This window comes from Acomys russatus, chromosome 26, assembly GCF_903995435.1.
Source record: "Acomys russatus chromosome 26, mAcoRus1.1, whole genome shotgun sequence".
NCBI classification, from domain to species: domain Eukaryota; kingdom Metazoa; phylum Chordata; class Mammalia; order Rodentia; family Muridae; genus Acomys; species Acomys russatus.
This window is the reverse complement of record NC_067162.1, coordinates 51,763,452-51,775,886: the sequence shown is the minus strand read 5'-3', so window position 1 is coordinate 51,775,886 and position 12,435 is coordinate 51,763,452. Positions and strand designations below refer to the sequence as shown.

Sequence of the window (12,435 nt, the reverse complement as noted above, 5' to 3'; positions counted from 1 at the left end):
TGAGGAAACAATGTCCTGCTTGGTAAGGTGACTGTGGGGTCGGAACTAGAGGCAGTGAGTGCCTGGCATATGATAAATACCAAATGAGAGTAACAACCCACACTGTTCACCAGTTGTGCCTAGATAAATTATCCTAAATACCATGTAAGACAATTAACAAAGCAAGAACACAAAAATTATTTCATTCAACTTTTAGTTGTATCTACACAACTGGAAAGCACTTGGATAGTCTGCTGAAGAACCATGCTGCATACAACTCTGCGTTTCTTCAATAAAATAAAAAATACTGCAAGGCATAAAGCCGCGGCTTCTCCTTCAGATGACTGTGCTGGACGGCTGTAACTGTCACCTGAACAGACACAGCCTCTTCTAGGTGCTACCTCAGGCATGCGTCCAGACGGGTTTAAATGAGACTAGAAGATCCACCCTGAACATGCACAGCGCCATGGCGGGAGTCTCGGACTGAATAAAAAGGAGAAAGTGAACACCAGACCAGGGTCTTTCTCTCTGCCTGTGCGTGTGTCTGTCTCTCTGTCTCTCTGTCTCTCTGTCTCTGTCTCTGTCTCTGTCTCTTTCTCTCTCTGGTCCCCCTCCCCCGCTTCCTGACTGTGGAGGCCATGGGAGGAGCCACCTCTCTCTGCTGTTGCAGTGTCTCCCCCACCATGGTGGACTGACTGTGCCCTCACTGTCTGAGCCAGAATAAACCCTTCCTTAGGTCGCTTGTGTTCGGTATTTTGGGGCCACTAGGAGAAGTGTAGTGAGTACGGCATCTCGAGAGGGCTAAATGAACAGGCAGGAGCCTCCTCCATAACCCACATTAACCTCTCCGTGAAAGACGACTTTAATAGCCTGTCCATGCAGAATGAGAATTTACCTATAGTTAATTGTGCTAATACGATCTGCAACAAATTCAGGCCAATATCTGTTGTGGTGTCACAGAAGCATGTTGTGCCACAGCAGAGGAGAAACCTAGGCTACTTGTTTTAACAGACACCTTTAAAAAAAAAAAGTCTAACAAATGCCAGGCGTGGTAGTGCATGCCTTTAATCCCAGCACTCAGAAGACAGAGGCAGGTGGATTTCCATGAGTTAGAGGTCAGCATGGTCTACATATTGAGTTCCAGAATAGCCAGGGCTACACAGCGAGACCTTGTCTCAAAAGAGCAACCAACAGCAGCAGCAATTTAAAAAAAAAAAAAAAAAAATCAAACAAAACAGTTCTCAGGAAGCAGGAAGCCCACCTACAAACCAGGAAGGATCAAAACTCACCCGCCAGTCAAGCCCAGAAATATCACACTTGGTATTTATAGCTGAGAATTTGATAACAGTACCACCAGCTGAACAACACCACCCAAGCAAAAAAAAAACAAACAAAAAACAAAACAACAACAATACCTCATGAGTTTAACATTGGCTATGGCTATCTTAATAGAAGGAACGCACACATGAAAATTACGGAAGGTAATTTCTGATTTTTAAGTGTGTGTAAGTCACCTGTGGCAGCTGCCGTTGCTTAAAATTAAACAGAGGCTAGGGAGGTAGCTCCGTTGTTGGGATGCAGTTGCCTAGCACAGAGGAGCCTTAGACTCACCCTTGGTACTACATGAACTGGGAGTGGTGACACACACCTGGAACCGCAGCACTGTGGAGTGGAGGCAGGAGAACAGAGTAGCCCCGACGGTTACCATGGTGTCGCTTTGGGCAGCATCCGTGCCAGGGTTGTTGTTTTCCATCACTTAACCAGCTCTCGGCACCAACCTCCCCCCGCAGCTTCCAGTGTGTAAAGATGAATCCCACATTGCTCACAAGAGAGGGCCTTTAGCAGGGCACAGCCACAGGGCTAAACCAGCCCCCTGACACAGAACCACCACAGAGAACTATGTCCCATCCTGCAGCATACTCAGACTTTATAATTGCACTGAATTTCTTACTGACATCCACACAGTGGGGAGAAAGCACTGCACACACACATGCCTCCACTACACCACTACCTGGAACCATCACTGTTGCCTAGACACAAGTGCTGTGTGGACCTGTTAACCTGAAACAAAGGAAATTCACATCTTTGTGGCAATGCATTATGATGAAAGTACCCCCAATATCCTAAGGGATTAGACCTCACAGCCAAAGTTAGTAATACGTGATGAGGTCACTTAAGACTTGAGACTGTGCTTGTTTGTCTCACCTGACTTTAAAAGAACAACCAACTTTATAGGCTTTGGCTTTCCTGTGTACTCAACTTCTACACCCTAAGATAACGCACAGTTGTAACTGTTCCTGACCCACAAGAAATGCATGTGTATACGTATGCTGTGGTAACAGATCCCAGAAGCAGCAAGTATGCTGAAAGCAACTTCATAAAATGAATCTCCCCCATAAACGTTGACGACAACGCACAGACGTTTCTCGACAGCATTGGTTCATTTTCAGTGAGCTGGAAGCCAGTGGCTTAATCCCTTGTAAATCCTACGAAAAAAATTTCTGTAAAATACCGTTCATTCTTTGCCTTGTGTGACCGCTTTCTGTGCTGTTCAGTAAAAGAGAACAAAGTCCCTTGCTGGGGACAGACAAGGCAGGAGAGCACTCAGGCAGGCACGGATTCAGACTCACACAAGACAGGCAGGGAAGGTGGCGGGGCTTGGGGGGGGGGGCGGAGTAGAGAATTCACATTCCCAAGGGGAAGAGCTTTTTAATTTCTCTCCCGTTAAGCAACACTGACACATTTGGGTACTCTGAGGCTACTCTTGATGTGCTCAACGCCATGCACATCTGTTCAATCTACATAACTGCATCTGTAAATAAAAGTTGACTATGGAGGCGGAGGACGTCTGCCAACTGCATGAAGCAGCATAGGGCCAAGGGCTACAGAAACCGCCTTATGAGGGACACTCGTGGGAGGGAGAATATACAGCCCCTCCCCGTGAGGCTAGTAAGCCATGTCTGCATTCCAGAGAAACTGATTCCAAACAGTGACCACGTGTCCACTCTGGACACCATCTTTGTGCTGCCCTCTAATGAGTGCCCTCTGGGATGCCTGCATCTGCTTGTCAAAGTCAACAAGGGGAATCTGGGTAGCATCAATAACCAGGCTGCTCGGGAAATTACAGAACTCAATGAAGAAGTCGGCAATGGGTTCTCACTAGGAGAATCTCAGGTAACCGTACAACAAGATGAGAACGCTGGGTTTCAAAGGCTTTAGGGGGCCGTGGGAGCAGAAGACTCCAGGGTCAAGGTGGCTGAAGTGAGCCAGACACAGAGGAGAGCTCATAGTCTCAGTCGCAGGCAGAAGCCAGGTGAGCTGCTGCTGTAGAACGTGCACTGGGGGCGAGACGAGCAGGGGATGGGGGGTGGAAGGGGGGAGGAAACACGCACAAAGACAGGCAGATAATGGAACACGCTCTGGAGGCTGACGGGACAGTGTGGGGGCTGCAGCCAAGAATCACTTACTTATTGAGCGCTTCAAAAGAGCCAAAGTAAAGGATCCCGACGGTTCCAGGCACATAAGTACGGAATGTCCAAGAAGATGAAGACGTGAATTACACCGCTGCATGTGCACACACACATCACTGCATGCCACGTATGCACGGCAGCACCGCACTGTATGCCACAAATATACACACTACACACAATGTACACTGTGTACTATATGTAATATACAATAGAACGATGAAAAAAAAGGCCCCAGCATGGCTCTGCATTCATGCTCACAGAAATTCGGGTCCAGCCGAGACCGATTACTTCTCACTATAATGGTGCCCACTTGGAGACGTACCCTTGGCTCTGTAACTGTATGGAAACTATAAGGCATTCTTATGCAGCTTACACAGACAGACAGACTCAGGAACAAACAGGGCATTGGAACCAATGGCTTCCCTTGAGGGTCTGAACGACTTTATTTTTTAATGTTGAGTCCTGTGTAGTCACAGCGGAGAAGCACGTGACTTCACACGTAAGCAGGGGAGGAGGGGGCGGGAACAGCCAACTGCGGCCACAGATCAATGACACAGGCAAGAACTCAGGCTCCTGAGCAGGGCTCAGTGACCACAGGAATCACTGCTACTGTTCGGCATCACAAAAGCCACTCTGTTTGCACCTGTGACTGCAAAGGCTGGTATCAACTGTTCAGGAGAAGAACGCTGTTGTCTTCATGGCAGAACTGTGCACACTGAAAACTACACACGCAAGTGATGGCCTCTTCACTTCCAGCAGGAGACAAACAATACCCCAACTGTAAACACAGACAGCAATGACACACATCTGCATTGAAAAACATGGCAACATGGGAAGAGCCTTATTTGGTTAGTGGAGGAAGGCCGTGGTGGGTAGTCTGGTGATAAAGAACAGCCTGGGCGAACAGGCGGAGACGACGTGTTTCTCAGACATTCACCTCAGGGCCTGACCACGTCCGGAAAGTGAGAGCCAGGTGTGGTGATGCAGAGTCAGAGGCCGGCTGATCTCTCAGTTTGAGGCCCATCTGGTCTACACAGTGAGTTCCAAGCCCCAGCCAGGGCTACACAGTTCAACTAAACAACAGCAACAGAAAAAGTGAGTGAGTGTCTCAAACAGCAGTGGCTCCTGCCAACTCAGGGTTGAGGGTGGTTACCATTTAATAAATGAAAATGAAAAAAATGCTAAATATTTACTGACTTTTTTTCACTTTAAGTAACAATAACCCACTGCATTTCCCACAAACAATGAGTTTATGACAACAAGTTTATGAAAGCAGTGCGCATGTAACAGGAGACAGCCACTGCTTTGTGCTGCATACAATACAAGAGGCCTGGACCTCAGATCTGCTTCTGCAGGCTCGGCTGCTGCAAGATGACGGAGTGCAGCACTGCAAACGAGAAGCTCGGGCAAAGACCTTATTCTAATCTCCTTCTGAGATAATGGCAGGGGCTCCTCTCCACACTTGAGGGACAGCAACTTCTCAGAGGTCAGGGACAACACGGGTGCGAACGCTTCCATTACATTAAAATGCGCTTGTCTATCTAACACTTCTAATGGACTATATCTACTTATGAGAAAATTCTGTAGCATTAGTCATCTGGAAAATATTAGTTATTGAGCTATGCCAATCCTATCAATGTTGATGCATTTTCTTTCTTATCAGAAAAAAAAAATCACACGTGTTAACGTCTCTAAGACCGATCTCACTGGGAATGTGTTAGGGCGGGGAAGCTGTCAACAGCAGCAAGTTATGGGTTGGAAAGATGTCAGCCATGCTCAGAGCGGGTGTAAGTCTCCAAAACCTGCATTTCACTATGAGGCTGAATTTTATATGTGGTAACAAGCACTGTCACTTGCCGCCCTTGTTTGGTGGCTTCTGTCATCTACCTGATAGAAGCCATCAAATATCAAATAATTCTAAATGCCTAAGATCCTTCTGCCCTTTTTTTAGAAAATAAAAATAACAAGGCTGGTGAGATGAATAGGTGAGTCAGGAGTCTGCGTGTAGGCGTGAGGCCCCCGTGCTGGGAGAGCGGAGAGAAACGGATCCGTTAGCTCTCTGACCAGCCAGCCTAGCCAGAAACGGCAGGCTCCAGGTTCAGCAAGAGATTCTGTCTAAAAATGAGGTGGCTGCACCCAACATCAGCCTATAATCTGTATGTACACACACACACACACACACACGCGCGCGCGTTCACACGCACACACACAGACTCTCTCACGCGCACATGCGTGCACGGTGAATCAAATCTAAAATGTTCCCAAATTCAAGCTGTCGCATAGCACTTTTTCGAGATGGCCAAGATGTTTTACGCCTGCCTCCCATTCTGCCATTTAAAATCTGTGTACTTGAAGTCAGGTTGAAGTAATTGTTTGCCCTGCTTCAGCAAGGGACAAGCAGCGTGAGTGACAGGTGGCCAAGGCGTTTTTTCAACTGAGCGTGTGGAGCACGCAAAGCGCATGCTGCCACGCGCCTAGCAACCTGCTCCTGCTCGTGCTGCTGCGAAGGAAGTCAACAACGCGATGAGGGCTCCTCGTACCCTTGGGGCTGGGGACCGAGGCCAGGGCCTCGGACATGGCAGCTGAGCCTACCCCAGTACCTCCACCCAGCCCAGGGGTTATATCTTAATGAGATGAACATGTGTTACCCTTTGGCCTCCCTGAAGTGATGTCAGAGCCTAGGAAGCACTGAACCACTGGCCAGAACCTGGGAACCTGGGATCGCTCATAACTGGTAAAATCGGGGACCACAGTGATGGCTGAGAAGACCCCCTGAGGACCAAACATGTGATCTCATACATGTTCATTGCCCCAACCAGGATCCTCTGCTGATCTTCCTAACAGAACTGAAAACCATTTAGCTACATGTCAGAAAAAAATATAAAGGCATTCTTAGGAGATGGGCGCGGTGGCACACGCCTGTAACGCCAGCACTTGGGAGGCGGAGGCAAGTGGATCTCTGAGTTCGAGGCCAGACTGACCTATGACGTGAGTCCAGGACAGCCAGGGATACACAGAGAAACCCTCTCTTAGAAAAACAAAACAAACAAGGAAAGCATTCCTAGGCACCTCCAAATATGTTGCAACATCACAAGTGCTACACCTCGCAAATACCAAGAGTGGTACGGGCAGGTTCAGAGTTAGCCACACGGTTAAGGAGAACGTCTGAGCAAGCCGACCGGGCACTGAGGAAGGTGATCATGATAAGTGTATAGACTTACGGTTGAGCCCACTGTTAGGAGGCTCAGTACCATCCACACAACACCATCTTGCCCTGATCATCGAGGAAAGCAACTTAAGAGAGAGATTAATTGGCTCACAGCTCTGGTCTGCAGCCCAACGCTGTGGGGAAGTCAAGGGGACGGGATCTAGACTCGGCTGATCACACCACAGCCTGCGCTGAGCAGAGGGAAATGCACTGGCACACACTAGAGCTCAGCTCGGCTGATCACACCACAGCCTGCGCTGAGCAGAGGGAACTGCACTGGCACACACTAGAGCTCAGCTCGGCTGATCACACCACAGCCTGCGCTGAGCAGAGGGAAATGCACTGGCACACACTAGAGCTCAGCTCGGCTGATCACACCACAGCCTGCGCTGAGCAGAGGGAAATGCACTGGCACACACTAGAGCTCAGCTCGGCTGATCACACCACAGCCTGCGCTGAGCAGAGGGAAATGCACTGGCACACACTAGAGCTCAGCTCGGCTGATCACACCACAGCCTGCGCTGAGCAGAGGGAAATGCACTGGCACACACTAGAGCTCAGCTCGGCTGATCACACCACAGCCTGCGCTGAGCACACACTAGTGCTCAACTCAGTTCTCCTCCACTCTTACAGAGTTGGGGTGTCCTGCCTAATGCACGCTGCTACCTACACTGAGGACTCAGTCCTCCTGCTGAACTGTCTTAACCAAAACAACCCACACAGGCCAGATCTAGCCATCATAAAACATGTACAGCTTACAGAGTGACCCTGGGCCGGTACCCTGCTGCAGCATCACAAATAATCTCATGTACATTGTGCCCGTTACAGTTATTAGCAATAATAGACACTTATCTGTTGAAATTCCTTGGCCCTAATTTTCAGGAAAATAGAAGTATTTTAAAAACACAATAATGAAACTTTCCAACCAAGTAATCTTCTGATTTGTTTAATATATAAATGTTCAAAGCCTAACCTCTGAAACATTAAAAAAGAAAATTCAAAGATAGGCATCTTTAATAATTAAGCTTCCTGGCTGCAGCTCAGAGGGATGTTCTGTGGAACTGGGCCGGGACAGCTGTGCAGAGCCGTTTGATGTCACCGTTGCTTTGAAGAAGGGCTAAAGAAGCAATAAACCACCCTCACAAGATTCCAGATTCTCTGTGGTGCTAGTGCACTGTAAATATTGATTTGTTTTCCTAGGTGACTTTTTTTTTTTTTAAATAAAGTGAGGAAAGAGTAAATCTAATAAGGAACTGGAGCACGTGCTAAACAGGCGTAAGTGTTAAGTTAGGCTTGCTCCCGCCTCCTCCTCACAGCACCGAGGACGACGACTCTGCTTCCCTCGGCTCTTTGGTTGGCTCATGTTTTATTTAACCACTTCAGGCAATGAATAAACTTGTTCCAAAAGCCCTGCACAATCTGGCAAGATATTTAATCAAACCTAAAAATAGCATGCAGCCACAAGGTTTCAAACAGAACTTGCTATACAAATAGCACAGTTACTCCTCGTGCAAAGTGCAGCCGATTTTTCATCTCCACGGCCACTGCACAGTTTCTGAAGACGCAGTTCCCTGTGGGAAGGGCTAAGTTACTAATGTGAGCCATGTCACAAAACCTACGCTCCGATGGGAATGCACCAAGCCAAAGCCTGGGAAGAGTCCTCCATACACTTGTCATGGCCTGGTGCTCAGCCGTACCCAGACTGACAGTTCCACCACCAGGCTCTGGAGGACAGTCCCAAGGCTCAGAAAGGAGCGACGGGGGAAAGCCCAGCTCTTTCGGCTCAAGTGACTGTAGCGTTCACTCTAAGCTTGGCTCTATCCTTTCTAAACCAACACAGGGACCCCGGATTCTTGGTCTGGTTGGGTCACAGCAACATTAAAACAAGACCTGGTCTCTTCATTCTAGGAGCTATTAGCTGCAGTTCCCAGGGCGGGAAAAAGTCCCTTCCACACTGAACCCTCTGCAAAGGCTGAGTGACCAGAACACCAATATCTGTGGAAAGGTAGACCGTGGCAGATCCAAGAGCTAAATTACCCAGGTTATCTTTGCTTCCCGCCCACCTCAGAGAGTGACCTAACATCCTTGTGACTGTTAGGTAAATCATTCTAAAATGTACTAACAGACCACTGGCTTCCAGCAATCCAAGGACTACGAACAGCTCTAACAGCACCTGAGACTTACTGCTCAGATTTCCCCTGTGCTGTAACCAGCCCTCCTGCATTTCCAGCAACATAGTTCAAAAGTGCCTTGATTTATAATTTTCTTTGTTCTGATAAAAAAAAAAATATATATATATATATATATATATATATATTTTTTTTTTTTTTTTTTTTTTTTTTTTAAGACAAAACAGAAAGCGTACCATGTTGGGACACAGAATTTGGAGTGACCTGAATGTGTCTCCCTGGGCCACGGCCATTTGCACTTGGCTCCCGAAGGAACCATCTGTTTGCTCCTTTTGAGGCAAGAGCTTTGGTTTTTTGCACAGACAGATCTGACCACCTCTGTGCCCCAGGCCCAGATACAGCTGAACGCTTGCACGGAGGGCACCGAGCGCCACAGGTGTTCCCAGCTCCCTCCTCTCTAAGAGGGTCCCAGGGCCAAATGGAAGCTGTGCTTGTATGAACTTTGCCAGCTAGAGCTCATCTTCATTATTAAATTCTTCTTCTAGCACAGAAAAATGGTCCTTGGAAATGTCTGCAAAAACGTTGGTTTATAAATGAAACTGATGAATAAACGTGGCTTCTGGCTGTCCCTGCCTTTTTATATCTATTGTCTCAATTACAGTAAGGTCAATGTCTTTATCAAGGAAGAAACAATGATCTGTATTGGACAGCCCCAGGGGGAGGGCATGTTTCTCCTGTTGAGTAAAGGAGCATGAATTACTAGATCAAACACTGCCCATAACAGATAGGAGCTCAGCAATGGAGTCTGCTCATTTTGTTGTTGTTGTTGTTGTTGTTGTTTTCCTATTAACCTTGCACCGCTGTCCTTCATGCGCAGCTGGGCCGGCTTCGGGAGTGCCCAAGCACCGCGCCCTGCAGGTCAAAGCTGACGCTCCGCTAAGAATTTTACTCTCTACCTGAAGCAAACCTCACTCCCCTACTGCCACTTCACCAGTTCAATTCAACAATCACGGAATCAAATTTGGAAACTATCAATTATATCCGACAAGGGATCTGCTTCTCAGTAATCGCCATCAGCTATCGATTGATGGAGACACTCTGTGCGGGCTCCGGGTTCTCACTGGACATCCGTCTTCTGTTATCTGACTGAGGGTGTGCAGACTGCGCTACCTGTTGGGCTAGCTTTGGAGACGCATCCCTTTCCCATCCCGCTGTAAGTTGAACCACTAACCTGCAATGCTATAGGACAGTATAGCACGTCGCTCACCCAGGGACTGCTGACCCACAGCTTCCACTGGCCGGGTTTCCATTAAAGGACGCACTCCACCCTCATCTGGGTCTAGAATTACTCCACTCACACATTTCCTTTCAACTGCTTTATGGAGGTAAAGGTCTCCTTAAGTCTCCAGTGTTAAGTGTCCACAGTTCTTCAGACTTCTGTTGTTACGGTGTGTGTTTGCTTTTGTGGTGCCAGGGATGGACCTCAGACTACAAACCTGCTTAGGCAGACGCACTGGAATACATTCCATGCACACACACACACACACACACACACACACACACACACACACAAATGCTTCACACTTCACACTGTGCCACCAGCATGACCTGGGTTAACGGAAATGTGTGAGGTGACCTTAGTCTGTATGACCTTGTAAAATGGATTTATAACAAAAGACCATTTTAGACAAAATTTGGTGAGTTCAGGATGTCTGTCTTTCCTGTAACAGGCAACGAGAAAGCCGTCCTCGTGTGGATCCGCCCGGCCTTGCTATATGTGTCTTCAGATCCTAAAAGTGAAAATTCAGGCCATCAGCAAGCCCATGCTTGTGTGTATGCTCAGTGAGAAACATTGATATTTCTAAATCTTCACCAGTTTGTTGTAAAAAGGACCTGGGCTTATTTCATGAAATGCTTGGAGAAGCACTGAAGTTTTAGCGTTTGGTGGGCCTAGTCATGTTTTCACAAGCACCGTGGTCAGGTCTAGTGAGCTGCCGAGACATGGGGCCGTGCTGACACATGCTAGAGGTCAGGCCTGGGGACCCAGCTCGGAGCACAGACTCCAAAGCCAATGACTACAGCGGATCTAAAATTCTGTGCGTTTTAGCAAGTCACGGGGTTCTGCTCCAAGCAGCAAGACTGCTGGGTTGCCCACACAGGAGCTACTGGCAGAGGCTGTTTCACTCAGGCCTCGCTGGCCTTCTTTCAAAGCTTGGCGGTGACGGGAGAACAGGGACTACTACCCTGTTCAGACACTCCTGTCACGGAAACGTTTCAAGAATCTGTTAATTCTGTAGACCAGCTAACCGTAGTTAGCAAAAAGTATGACCCCAAACTATGGTTGATGGTCTCAACTGTATTATCCTTTTTGCTCCATAAGGGACAAAGCCAGGGGTGGCTCCATTTCTCTCCACTTTACTTTGCAAGTTTAAAGATGAAATGGGAAAAGAGCCTGCAGAGATTGCTTAGTGGTTAAAAGCGCTTGTCACTGTTTATTGCAGAGGATTCAGGGTCAACTCACTGCTGGCTTCTGTGAACACCAAACATGTGCACTGTGCCCACACATGCAAGCAAAACATTTACACAGAAAATAGAATAAATATATGAGAGAGACAGAGAGACAGAGACAGAGGAAGGAAGGAAAGGAGGGAGGGAGGAAGGCAGGAAGGAAGGCAGGGAAGAACCTAAAGTTTCTAACAGTTACTGGCACTTTTGTGACATATTTTATATTTATATTTGCACTTTGGGGAATCACAGTTCATTTCTAGACTTCCCAAAGAAATAAATAATTACTTACATATGATTTTGTTTACCAAGGTGTTATATTTAGCACTAACCCACTGTGACAATACAAATGTTATCATAAACGTGCTGCAAAATAATGTTCCTGCCCCAATCAAGGCAGCTGTTTTGTATGTTAAGTGCATCGAAGAGCCAGCTGATTTTTAATTGGGGAGATAAACTGCTTTAATATCGATGAAACATTTCTAATATTTAAGCAGCACTTTTACACCAGTAAACCTAAACAACTTCACCTGTCACTCTGCCAGCCTGGCAACCAAGCAAAAAGAATCCAACCCAATAGTGGTTTCCTAGGCAACAAGTAGAGAGAACCACTGGGGAAAAATCGAAAACAAGAAAAAGCATTGTGGCATTTCCAGTAGGCTTAAGAAATGCATTCTAATTGTCCAAATGTCACAAAGATGACAATATTGAAAATCATTTCATTGGAAATGATTCAAAGGATAATGCCATTTTCATTGTAGCAAACGGGGTGTGGAGAAATAGAAAAATTAGATTCCCTTCCTTTATTCTGAATTAAGTAGGGTCAGTCATCAATCTTGTCTGGTTTTATGAAATTTATCTGCATTAGTACAGATTTCTAATGCGCCTCCTTGTTTCCCTGTAGCAAGTGTGAGCTGACACTTACTCTACACAGGAAGAATCACCAGGGATGAGGAGATGGACTGGTTTAGATAAAGCCCGCAGGCATCTCAGGGCACGCAGAGGACAGCAGGCATGCTCAGGTCTTCTTTCAAAAGGAAACCCCTTCGTGGTGGTTAAACTGATTATCCACTCGACAAGGCCGATAGTCAGCTTGGAGACAGGCCTCTGGGCGTGTTCGCTAGCAAGCTTCTAGATTACGTCA

At 47.2% G+C, this 12,435-nt stretch overlaps 1 protein-coding gene across 1 annotated transcript in view; it reads right to left on the bottom strand.

Moving 5' to 3' along the window:
• The window catches only part of Pard3 (par-3 family cell polarity regulator), a 524,608-nt gene that overhangs the window by 300,559 nt on the left and 211,614 nt on the right, over positions 1-12,435 (bottom strand).